The sequence below is a fragment of the Sciurus carolinensis genome, chromosome 2, assembly GCF_902686445.1.
Source record: "Sciurus carolinensis chromosome 2, mSciCar1.2, whole genome shotgun sequence".
Classification (NCBI taxonomy): Eukaryota; Metazoa; Chordata; class Mammalia; order Rodentia; family Sciuridae; genus Sciurus; species Sciurus carolinensis.
Window position 1 is genome coordinate 78164080 of NC_062214.1, and position 12567 is coordinate 78176646.

Genomic DNA, 12567 nt, shown 5'->3' on the forward strand with positions numbered 1-12567 from the left:
GATCACAAGTTAAAGGTCAGCCTCAGCAATTTAGTAAGGCCCTAAATACCTTAGAGAGGCCCTGTCTCTAAATAAATAAATAAATAGTGGGTTCAAAAAATAAATAAATAAAGGGTGGGTTCAATCCCCAGTACCAATAAACAAATAAGTTGATTTTTGCCAGAAATAAAACACAAGCTTGGCACATTTCCAAATAAAATCTCGAAAAATTTTAATGATTTATATTTACCTAGGGAAAATGACAAGATAGTTAAGACTTTATAATTGAATAAGAATGGATTTTTGATATTAAAATATATTAAGTCTCATCCCTTAACTGTACCAGTTAAGAATAGATTCATTGGGCCAGGCACAGTGACACACACCTGTAATTCCAGCAACTCAGGAGGCTGAGGCAGGAGGATCACGAGTTCAAAGCCAGCCTCAGCAATTTTGCAAGATCCTAAGCAACTTAGTGAGACCCCACTCAAAATAAAATATAAAGGGAACTGGGGATGTAACTCCGTGGTTTAATGCCCCAGGGTTCAATCCCTGATACCAAGAAGAAAAAAAGATTAATCACCCAGTGTCTTGAAAAATGAGAATTCAATTCACCAGTAGCAGACATCAATTTTTACTATTCAAAAAAGGTGATGGGGGCTGGGGAGATAGCTCAGTTGATAGAGTGCTTGCCTCGTAAGCATGAGGCCCTGGGTTCAGTCCCCAGCACCGCAAAAAAAAAAAAAAAAGTGCGGGGAAGTAGGGTAGCTATTTGAAAACAGTTAAACTTAAAACTTCACCGACTATATTCTTTTTTTAAAATTTTTTTAAATTTTATTTGTTCTAATTAGTTGTACATGACAGTAGAATACATTTATACATTTTGATAGATCATACATAAATGGAGTGTAATCTCTCATTTTTCTGATTATACATATTGCAGGATCACATCAGTCATGTAGTCCTACATGTACATGAGGTAATAAGGTCTGTTTCACTCTACTATCATGCCCTCCCCCATACCCTCCCCTCCCTTCACTCCCCTCTACCTAATATAAAGTAACTATTTTTCCTTTTCTTCAGACATTTTTAGAACAATTTAAGATTTGCAGAATGATGCAAAGATAGTTTTCAAATAATCCTCACCTAGTTTTATATATTAATATCTTTTGGGGGAGGGGCAATTATTGGGGATTGAACTCAGGGGCACTCGACCACTGAGCCAAATTCCCAGCCCTATTTTGTACTTTATTTAGAGACAGGGTCTTGTAGGGGATGCACCCTAATGGCAGCTGTACCCTCATGACAACCTCTTCTTCATACGTGGCACTGCGTGATCCACCAACAGTTTCCCCGGACTTCTTTGTACTGCCACTCTCCCCCGAAACTGAAAAATGTGTTCTTACCCAGCAACTCCCTGATTGGCCTGCTCATCTCCACCCCCCTACTGTCTGGGATTGGTTAGCAGCAGTTCCGTGGACGTGATCAGCTCGTGCTTGCCATTTAGTCCTATGGGACTCTCTCCCTCATGAATTCCCTGTGCCTTGCTGACCTTTAAGCTGATTGGTTCCCACCTAGCCCCCACCCTACATAAAAGCTGTCTAACTCCCTCAATAAACGAGTTCCTGCTGTGCTTCGTGCACTGACAGACCTCCCGGCTCTGGTGGGTTTCCATTGCCGCAGACACTCATCATCATCCTGCTCGGCCCCGTATTCTCGTCAGGCGGGCCCTGAGGAGATACATCGGACCTTGTTGCTCAACAGGGAGCAACAACTGGTGCCCCGTGTGAGGATCACGAAGTCGCCGACAGGTCAATCAGACTGCGGGTGAGTGTGCACCCATAAAATATGGGACAGTCCAGTTCCAAGTCTGACCCCTCCCTTGACTCCCTTAGGATCCTCCTTAGAAGTAGAGGATTGGAACTCTCAGATAGCCAGGCATCTCAGACCTGGAAGGCTCTCATTAAGGCAGCCCCTTGGCTGCCTGAAGCAAACTTGTTTGACTGGAAACATGGGACAGAATTGAACAACTTCTTCGTAAGGCACAAGTTAATAAGGGAGATATCCCCCCTCTCGGGGCTTTCCCCACTATTGCAGCCCTTAAAAGCTGTTTCCCACCGCGTCCTATCCGCAACCCAGATAAAGATATGGGCCTCCCCAAAGGCGCTGGCTCTCCAAAGGACAATTCTGAGGTCCTCCCATGCAAGGGTCAAGAGAAACTATCACAAGAGACAGAAACAGGCCCCCCTCTTGATCCCTTTGACGCAGCTCTATGGCCACCTAGGGAGGGAACACCTGTGTCCTTGAAGCAGTCCTCCCCCGAGTCCACTCCCTCTTCTAACCCTTTCCAGGCTTCTTCAGCCCCTCCTCCACCCTATCCAGATACAAAACTTATCTTGAGCACAGGGCCACTCCCTGCCCCCGCCTCTGAAGCATGTCACCTCTTTCCAGTGAATGCTAACCCAGGAGGTAATAGGCCTGCTATCTGGTACCCATGGGAGGCTCAAGATTTAAAAGAACTAAAGAAAGCTGTTGCTGAGGACGGCCTAAACTCCCCCTGGGCAGAAACTATCCTTCAAGGTCTTGCCCACCAAAATTGCACCACACAGGACTGGAGAAACCTGACTAAGGCCGTTCTTCCAGGTCCAATGTATATTAAGTGGTGTGCCTTTTTCAATGACGAGTGTCATACTCAGGCAGAGAGAAACCAAGCTGCTAATCCACCTATCCCTATCACCTTTGGAATACTCTCAGGGTCTAATGATCAATTCTCTACCAGCCTACTGCAGGCAGCCATACCCGCTCCTTATCAGGAACAGGTATGCGCTTTAGGCTTGTCTGCCTGGAGGAAACTTGAAGAGGGCCCCTCAGAGCCCCCAATCTCAGGGATCACACAAAAGGCCTTTGAGGATTTAGCCACATTTATAGACAGTGGAAAAAAAATTACAAAGAAAGTTCCCTCCAGGTCCACTGAGAGATCAATTTGTGAAGATGTTAGTATGGGAAGGCATGACCACTGATCATAAACTGGCCTGTGCAGGCTTAAAGGATAGATCTATGGGACGATGGATCATTGCCACTAAAGAAGTTGGCACCATGTCTCATCAAACTCAAACCATAACATCAATGCTAAGGGCATCCCAGGAAAATAATATGGCCACTCTCATCTGTGCGCTCCAACAGGCATTCCCTGGGAAAGGAACCTGCTTCAAGTGTGGACAAGAGGGTCATTTCAAAAAGGAATGTCCTCAAAGAAAAAGGGGAACTACATCCCCCCCAGGAGATTCTTCTTCTCGGCCACCACGCACTCCTTGCCCCAAATGTAAAAAGGGGTTCCACTGGGCCAAGGACTGCAAATCTAAAACAGACATTAAAGGGAAACCTTTAAACTCCCTGCGGGGCGGCCCCCAGCCCCGTTAAATAAGGGGAAACCCTTGGTTAGGACTCACTGGACGGTTCCCCTGGTGCCAGGGGTCCGGCCAAAGATGACTATTACTGTAGGAGGAAAGAACTTTAAATGCCTCATTGACACTGGAGCTGACAGAACAGTTCCGAGGAGGGAGGAAACAGCCCCCCCAGTGGAAGCTCCTGCCTGGGCCTCCTTTATTGGGAGCCAGTGGTCAAACAGAGTCTTTTCAGACCACCGATTGGCTCCCATGGAAGGACCCCGATGGCAATGGAGGGGAAGTACGCTCTCTAGTGGCCTCAGGATTAACTGCTAATCTTCTCAGGATATACTAGGTGAGGCAGAGGCCTATTTCACCACAGATCACAAAGCCTTTTATGAGGATTTATTGGAGGAAGAGGAATACCAACAGCATTTTAAGGAAGGGAGGGCCTGTCACCCCAACTATAGAGATGACCCCTCCTTGGAGGCCATAAGGAGAGGAGAACCAAGACCTTCCGTTTAGCCGTACCCCCAATCCTAAGGGCCACTGCTCACCCGGGGCCCCTTACAATTAAATGGCTTTCGGGCCCCCCTATATGGGTAGAGCAGTGGCCTCTTCCCCAACATAAGCTTCAACAACTTCACTTGCTTGTGCAGCAACAGTTACAGGCAGGTCACCTTAAACCCTCTGTCAGTCCATGGAACTCCCCAGTTTTTGTCGTCCAAAAGGCCAATGGGAAATGGCAACTCCTACAGGATCTAAGGAGAATAAATGAAAGAATGATACCTTTTGGCACCCCTCAAAGGGGACTTCCTTGGATCCCAGCCATCCCTAAATCATCTCATTGTTATTGATATCAAGGACTGCTTCTTTTCCATTCCCTTAAGCCCCGAAGATTCTGAGAAATTTGCCTTCTCCATTCCATCCCTTAATTTTAAAGGTCCTGATCAGAGGTTTGAGTGGACAACCTTACCCCAAGGAATGGCCAATAGTCCCCCCATATGTCAATATTTTATGTCTAGGATCCTTGCCCCTCTTGTTAAGCAAGTGGACCACCTGCTTTATGTTTACATGGATGATATTATCCTTGGAGCAACACAGAGTGACCAATTAGATCAATTTTTTGAGTCTTGTCTGCAATTGCTTACAGAACATGGATTCCAAATTGCACCTGAGAAGGTTCAACGGGTTCCCCCATTTAGGGTCTTAGGATCCATCCTGGAGCTGGATGTAGTTTCTCCTGTTAGACCTCAGCTCCAAATTCAGGAAAGTTATTCATTACCCCAGCTACAGAAACTTATTGGGGAGATTAACTGGATGAGGCCTTGGATCTCCATTAGCACAGAGGAGCTCACCCCCCTGTTTGGTCTACTCAGGGGACCAAACCTATCCACAAGGATCATTTTGGAGCCCATTTATATGGATGTTCTCCTTAAAGTTCAACCATTAAGTTCCTTTTCACAACTGAATTGGGCTCCACCAAGATTGTTTTTACCTGAGGCTGATCCTTCCTTTCTCACGGTGTTCTCAAATGGGGGAAAAAGAGGGGCAGCAATGGTTATTTTTCCACTTTCTATGCAGGGTGATGAAACCCCAGGACATTAGTCCATGACATCCAAGGTTCAGCACAATTCAAAGAGCTCTATGCAATCGTTCTGGCCTTAAGTGAGATACAAGAGCCTTTCAACCTGTTCACTGATAGCCTCTATGCTGCCAATCTGCTCCCTAACCTCCCCTGGTCATACATTAAGCTTGATGATAATCCCATCACCCCTTTAATGATCCAGGCAAGAAACCTATTAAAGTTGAGGACTAAACCTATATTCCTGCAGCACCTCCGGGGGCACCACCACCTCCCAGGTATTTTATCTCGAGGCAATACAATTGCCAACTTCTTAGCATCTTCTCTGCAAAGCTATTCTTTTCAAGAGGAGGCTACCTCCTTTCATGAGCTCGCTCATGTTAATTGGCGGGGCTTACGCCACAGGTATCCCCAGGTCCCTATTAAGGAGCTAAAACGAATCCCCCGGACCTGTAAACCTTGTTCGCCTTTTCTACAAGTACCTCCTTTGCAAGAAGCTGGAGTCAATCCCCGTGGGTTAACACCTAACCATCTGTGGCAAACAGATGTCACCCATTATGCTCCTTTTGGAAAGCTCAAATACGTCTTTGTAACCATTGATACTTTCTCACATGCCTGCTGGGCCACAGCCCATGCCGGGAGAAAAGACAAGACATGCTATCAGTCATTTGCTACAATGTTTTGCAGTCCTCGGCCTAACTAAACAACTCAAAACTGACAATGGCCGTTGTTTCACCAGTAAATCATTCTCCACATTTGTAGAACACTGGGGTATCCAGCATAATACGGGCATACCCTACAATCCCACTGGTCAAGCAATTGTCGAATGACAAAACAGAACCCTAAAGACCCAGCTATTAAAACAAAAAGGGGGAGTATCATCCCCCCATGATCAATTAAGCATGGCACTATGCACTCTAAATATTTTAAATTTTTCCAAAAATGATCATCTCTCCCCTTTCCAGAAGCATTGGGCAACCGCAGTAAAATATCACAACATCAAAGTCCAATGGAAAGACCCTCTCACAGGGGCCTGGAGAGGTCCTGACCCTCTCATAACTGTTGGAAGGGAATTCGGATGTGTATTTCCTATTGATGAGGACAAGCCCATTTGGGTCCCTGCAAAAAATATTAAATATCACCCCCCTCCAAATGATGCCCTCTCCTCACAAAATGATAATACTGACCCAAGGAGCTCCGCCTCTTGAGGTATGGTATTCTCTTGTCTTTAACAGGTATGAAAAGACCTTGGTGGACTCTTTGCCTCATCATCACCGGATTGCTCATCATCTCCCTGTTGGTGTTCATTAGTGCCATCATCAAGTTTTCTTGGAGCACCTGGAGCTATACCATAAGTATCAAAACCATACTAAACCCTAAATCCCTCTGCTTACCATGGGACCTTTAGTAGCCCTTTGCTTCCTAACTGTAAGTACTATACTAGTTCAAGGAAACCCCCACCTCCCATGGAACCAAACCTGGATGGTCATCAACGCGGAAACCGGCGAAATAGCCAATGTCACCTCCTCAAATTTAGCCCTTCTAGGAACTTGGTTCCCTGACCTCCTTGTGGACTTGTGTGACCTTGTGGGGAATACATGGGACCCTTCAGATCAGAAACCCTTCCCAGGGTGTGGGTGTTTAACTCCCGGGGGTCACAGTAATACCAGAAGCCTAGGGTTCTATGTCTGCCCTGCTCACTCAAGAGACAGAAAGCAAATTGCCAAGTGCGGAGGCCCTGAAAGTGCCTACTGTAAAGCATGGGGTTGTGAATCTACTGGGTGGATCCTGTGGACCCCTCCCATCACTGGAGACCTAAACTCGGTGGAAAGGGGTGGAAACATACAAGAAGTGGGACGAGGTTACTGCCAACAGAACGGTAAAAGGGTGAACTGTGGGCCATGTTATAACAAAGACCAATTAGGATATTCTGCCTTCCCATTAGCTACCCCAGGGGGACGCTGCAACCCATTAGTCATAAAGCTCACCCCCGTGGGAAAAAAAGGCAAACTGGGAGGATGGAAAAACCTAGGGACGAAGGCTTTACCGCAGTGGGTATAATCCTGGACTAATCTTCACAATTAAGTTAGTCCAGAAACCCCTGAGCAAAACAGCATTGGGCCCCAACCAGGTAATAACCCGAGCAGACAATCTGTTCAGCAAGCTAGTACCCCAAAACCAAGCCTAACATATTTCTCAACCACATCTCCTAGCACCAAGACCTTGCTACTGAAGCCTACCACTCTCCCAACGGGGACCCTCGAGGACCCCCTAGTAGCTCTTCTAGAGCAATCCTACTTAGTCCTAAACAGTTCTAATCCCAATATAACTAAATCCTGTTGGCTGTGTTATGATACAGTCCCACCATATTATGAAGGCATAGCAACTCTAGGAAACTATACCTCTTCCCACAACTCTAACAAATTTCGCTGGCAATCAAAAGGTTCCCTAACCTTACAACAAGTCACTGGACAAGGGCTCTGTATAGACTATATCCCTGCATCTCATCAATCTTTATGCAAGCAAACTGTGACACTAAGCAACTCAAGTCAGTATCTAATCCCCCAGCAGGACACTTGGTGGGCCTGTTCTACAGGACTCACACCATGTGCCCATACAGAAGTGATCAATAACTCCCATGGCTTTTGTGTGCTTGTTAGGTTAGTTCCCAGGCTATTATATCATTCAGATGAAGACTTCTATCTACGACTAAGAGGAAGCCCCCCTAGGACTAAGAGGGAACCTCTTATGGCCATAACCCTAAGCATGATTCTGGGTATGGGACTCGTAGGAGCCGGAACAGGAACAGCTTCCTTGATAACTCAGAACCAACATTACTCTGATTTAAAAGTAGCTATTGATCTAGATATTGAGAAGCTAGAAAACTCCATTTCCCACCTTCAAGAATCCCTCACTTCCCTAGCTGAAGTAGTAATGCAAAACAGGAGGGAATTAGATCTAATTTTCCTACAGCAAGGAGGATTATGTGTAGCCCTAGGTGAAGAATGTTGCTTTTATGTTGACCATTCAGGCGTAGTTAAAGAATCTATGACTAAAGTTAGAGAAGGACTAGCCAAACAGAAGAATGAGCGAGAAGCACAGCAAGGCTGGTTTGAATCATGGTTTAATTCCTCGCCTTGGTTAACCACCTTGATTTCTACCTTACTGGGGCCACTTATCATTTTATTCTTACTCTTAACCTTTGGCCCCTGCATTCTAAATAGGCTAATAGCTTTTATCAAGGACCGTGTAAGCACAGTCCAACTAATGATGTTGAGGCAACAATACGTGAGAGTACCAGCCTCAGAGGATGGATATGCGCAATACCCAAATGAGCATGATTCCTCTTTATGAACAACATGTTAACAAGGTAGCTACTAAAGCGGGAGCCAAAATTGCTGGACTAGGCACCTCTTACCTTATATAATAAACCTTCACAACAATTAATAAATGATATGCAATAAGTAGCTGGTGCAATCTTAGACCTCCAGGCACAATTAGATTCCCTTGCAGCAGTAGTCCTACAACTTGGGAGAGGGTTTAGTTTACTAACTGCCAGGGAAGGAGGGCTTTACTTGTTTCTTCAGGAGGAATGCTGCTGTTATGCCGATCGGTCCAGAATTGTCCATGACAAGATCAAGTAACTGCAAGAAAATCTGAAAGAATGGTGTACCGAGCTTCAATCTAGCTTCTTCTGGATGAGCTTACATGGTTGGCTCCCTTACTTACTTCCCTTGCTTGGTCCCCTTTTCCTTCTCCTTATAGCACCTACCTTTGGCCCCTACATTTTCAATAAGGTCATACAGTTCATACAGAAACGTTTGAAGGCAGTACAATTAATAAATGTCCAAGTACAATACCAATGGCTAGCCACTGGTTATGAGGAAGCATATATTGATAATGCAAGGTTAACCCCTGGAGACCCCTTGAGCCAATGACGGGTAAGATCCCAGGTGCAATGGGACAACCTAAGACAGGCTCTTGATGTGGCTCCCCTCCCCCATGAGCTGTTGAGGCGCTGTGGAGTATTCAGAGACGGGTAAGATCTTTAAAGAGGAGACAACCTAAGACAGAAGCTCCACCTTCCAACTGGCTCCAGTGGGGAGCTAATAAAACAAAAAGGGGGAATTGTAGGGGATGCACCCTAATGGCGGCTGTACCCTCATGAAAACCTCTTCTTCATACGTGGCACTGCCTGATCCACCAACAGTTTCCCCGGACTTCTTTGTACTGCCACTCTCCCCCGAAAACTGAAAAAATGTGTTCTTACCCAGCAACTCCCTGATTGGCCTGCTCATCTCCACCCTCTACTGTCTGGGATTGGTTAGCAGCAGTTCCGTGAACGTGATCAGCTTGTGCTTGCCATTTAGTCCTATGGGACTCTCTCCCTCGTGAATTCCCCGTGCCTTGCTGACCTTTAAGCTGATTGGTTCCCACCTAGCCCCCACCCTACATAAAAGCTGTGTAACTCCCTCAATAAACGAGTTCCTGCTGTGCTTTGTGCGCTGACAGACCTCCTGGCTCTGGTGGGTTTCCATTGCCACCGACATTCATCATCCTGCTCGGCCCCGTATTCTCCTCAGGTGGGCCCTGAGGAGATACATCAGACCTTGTTGCTCAACAGGGAGCAACAGGGTCTCACTGAGTTGCTTAGCACCCCGCTTTTCCTGAGGTTGGCTTTGAACTCGAGACCCTCCTGCCTCAGCCTCCCAAGTCACTGAGGTTACAGGTGTGTGCCACCACGCCTGACTTGTTTTATCTATTAAGATCTTACTGTAATATGGTATACTTGTCACAAGTAATGCACCAATATAAAACATTATTATATTCCAATTAAGTAATTTGTTTTAAAGAAAAGATTCTGAGTGAGACTTTAGAGAAATTCAAATTATGACAAAAAATCAACCATTGTCACCTGAGGGATTTAGAGCTCAGCAGGGATTGTGGGTAAGACTTAGGCACAGACCTAGGACTTCAAAGCAGACATTCTCTTCTCTATAAGTACCCAGTGTGTCTGCTGCCCTCAACCCTAGACGGTGATGATGGTCTCTTATAAAAGGAACTACAAAAAGCTGTTTGCCTTCCTTTCATCCATTCCCAAATTCCTGCAGAGTGTCAGCCATGCGCAAGGTCCCTCCAGTGCCAGGCATTGGGGACAGGCAAGGATGTTCTTGGCATCCAGTTCTTGGCATGACTGTTGCAGGACAAAATGGCCCATACTTAGGGCCATTTGAAGAGAGCAGCAGACAAGGTGACATCTATCTGGGATGAATAAATTCTGAAGGCACTTGAACCCCAAAGATCCAGAAGAGAGTATGGTACAGAGCAGGCATTGCCTAATTGGTCTCAGTTACACTGTCCTGACACACCATCTCATGACAGGCCCTGTGCTGACCTCTAGGGATCTGAGGTTCGTGGGACACATCTTTGGCACCAAGGAACCACTCTCAGGGAAAACAATAAAGTTAAAAAAAAAGTAAAAATCCAAGATTAAAAACAAAGACATCACAAGAAAACTATAGACCAATGTCCCTTATTAATGTAGATGTGGAAGTCCTCAATAAAATACCAGCAAACTAAACCCACCAAAGTATAAGAGGGATTATACATCATGACCAAGAGGGATTTATCCCAGAAATAGGGTTGGTGCAATATGACAATCAATTGATTTAATATACCAAATTAAAAGAAATAAGGTTAAAAAGTGCATGATCATCTTAACAAATATAAAGAAAACATTTGAAAAATACTCAGCACTTGGCATGAGGAGATGGGGATACATAGCTCAATGGTGCCTGGTATACACAAGGTCCTAGTTCTATTCCGAGCACTTCAATGAAAAAAAAATAAAAAGTCCCTCAACAAACTAGGAACAGAAGGGAACTGCTTCAACCAGATAAAGGGCATCTATGAAAAACCCACGGCTAACATCACACCCAATAGTGAGTGGCCGAAAGTTTTCCCCTTAAGTCAGGAATAAGACAAAGATGACAGATCTCGCCACTTCTATTCAACACTATCCTGCAGGTCCCAGGTTGGTAAATTGGGCAATAAAGAGGCAGAAAAGACATCCAAATTGGAAAAAGTTAAACTTTCTCTTTTTGCAGGTGATTTCTTGTATATAGAAAATCCTAAGGAACACACGCGTGCGCGCACACACACACACACACACACACACATTAGAGCTGATAACAAAAATAAATAAATTGGACTTCATTAACACTCAAGACTTTGAGCATCAACAGGCACTATGAAAAAAGTGAAAAGACAACCCACAAGAGAAAATGTTTGCAAATTACTATTTGATAGGAGTCTAACATCTAGAACATATAAAGAAGTCCTGTATCTGTAAAATGACAAATGGGGCCTTGGGCTGTAGCTCAATGAGAGAGCAGAGCACCTGCCTAGCATGTGTGAGGTCCTGGGTTCCATCCCAAGGGATGTGGGGAAGGCAAGACAGTCTTGCAGACACTTGGTTCCTACGTACCTACAGGCAGAGGATGTACAATGCCTCTTAAAATCCTTTCTCAGTCTTGTTTCCAAAGATCAACACCTAGACTGTAGCAGCCAGTATCACAATTTATGACACCTGGCTGAGCGTAACTGTATACTGAAATCGTACAAACAACAGGTCACAATTACTCAGGAAAACTATAAAGTTAAAGTTAACCTGGCATGAGCCTGGTTATGGTGGTACACATCTATAATCCCAGCAACTCAGAAGGCTCAGGCAGGAGGATTGCAAGTTGGAGGCCAGCCTCAACAACTTAGACTCTGTCTCAAAAACTATAAAAGGGTTAGGGATATAGCGCAGTGGTAGAGTACCCTTGAGTTCAATCCACAATGCCAAAAAAGGAAAAAAAAAAAAGTCAGTCAACCAAAAAGCTAAAGATCAAGATGATCCTGCACTGAAAAGACTGAATTTGAAAACTGTAACACTCAAAAGTGCTCTTCTCTCCTACTGGTCCTTAAAAGTTTTTTTAGGGACTGGGGTTGTGGCTCAATAGTAAAGCATCTGCCTAGCACATCTGAGGCACTGGGATCGATCCTCAGCACGGCATAAAAATAAGTAAAGTCATACATAAAACAAAGTTACTTCAGATTAGTTTTTTACATTTCAGTGGGTCTTTTGTAGACTCTTTTATAAATATTTTAGTGCATCTGACTAACCAATGTCATCATGAAATGCACCCCAATTTCAGACAATGTCAAGACATTTCAATGACAAAATAGTCCATTCTGTCTGAGGGTGTTTTGTCAGGATTTCACCTGTGGTAAATTCAAGTTGGTTTCAGATTTTCTGATGCTCCTCCCACCCGCTGAGAAGTAAAGTTTGTTCCCCACTTTGACTTAACAAGCTCTGTGACTTCTTCAACCAATAAGTCTCGCCCTCACTAGCCTGGAGCTTCCACTTTCTGTCTCATGAAACTCTCCCTCCTGGAGTCCTGTGACACTGTGCAACCCCAACCACCCTGAGGCCAGCATGTCACAGTATGAGAAGCATGAGATGCTATGTTGGGGAAGAGGGGCGGAGGAGCACTGAGGTACCCGACTTAGGAGTACAGGCGCCATCCGGAAGCTGACCTCCAGCTCCCCCTAGCTGCTGCCAGATACATC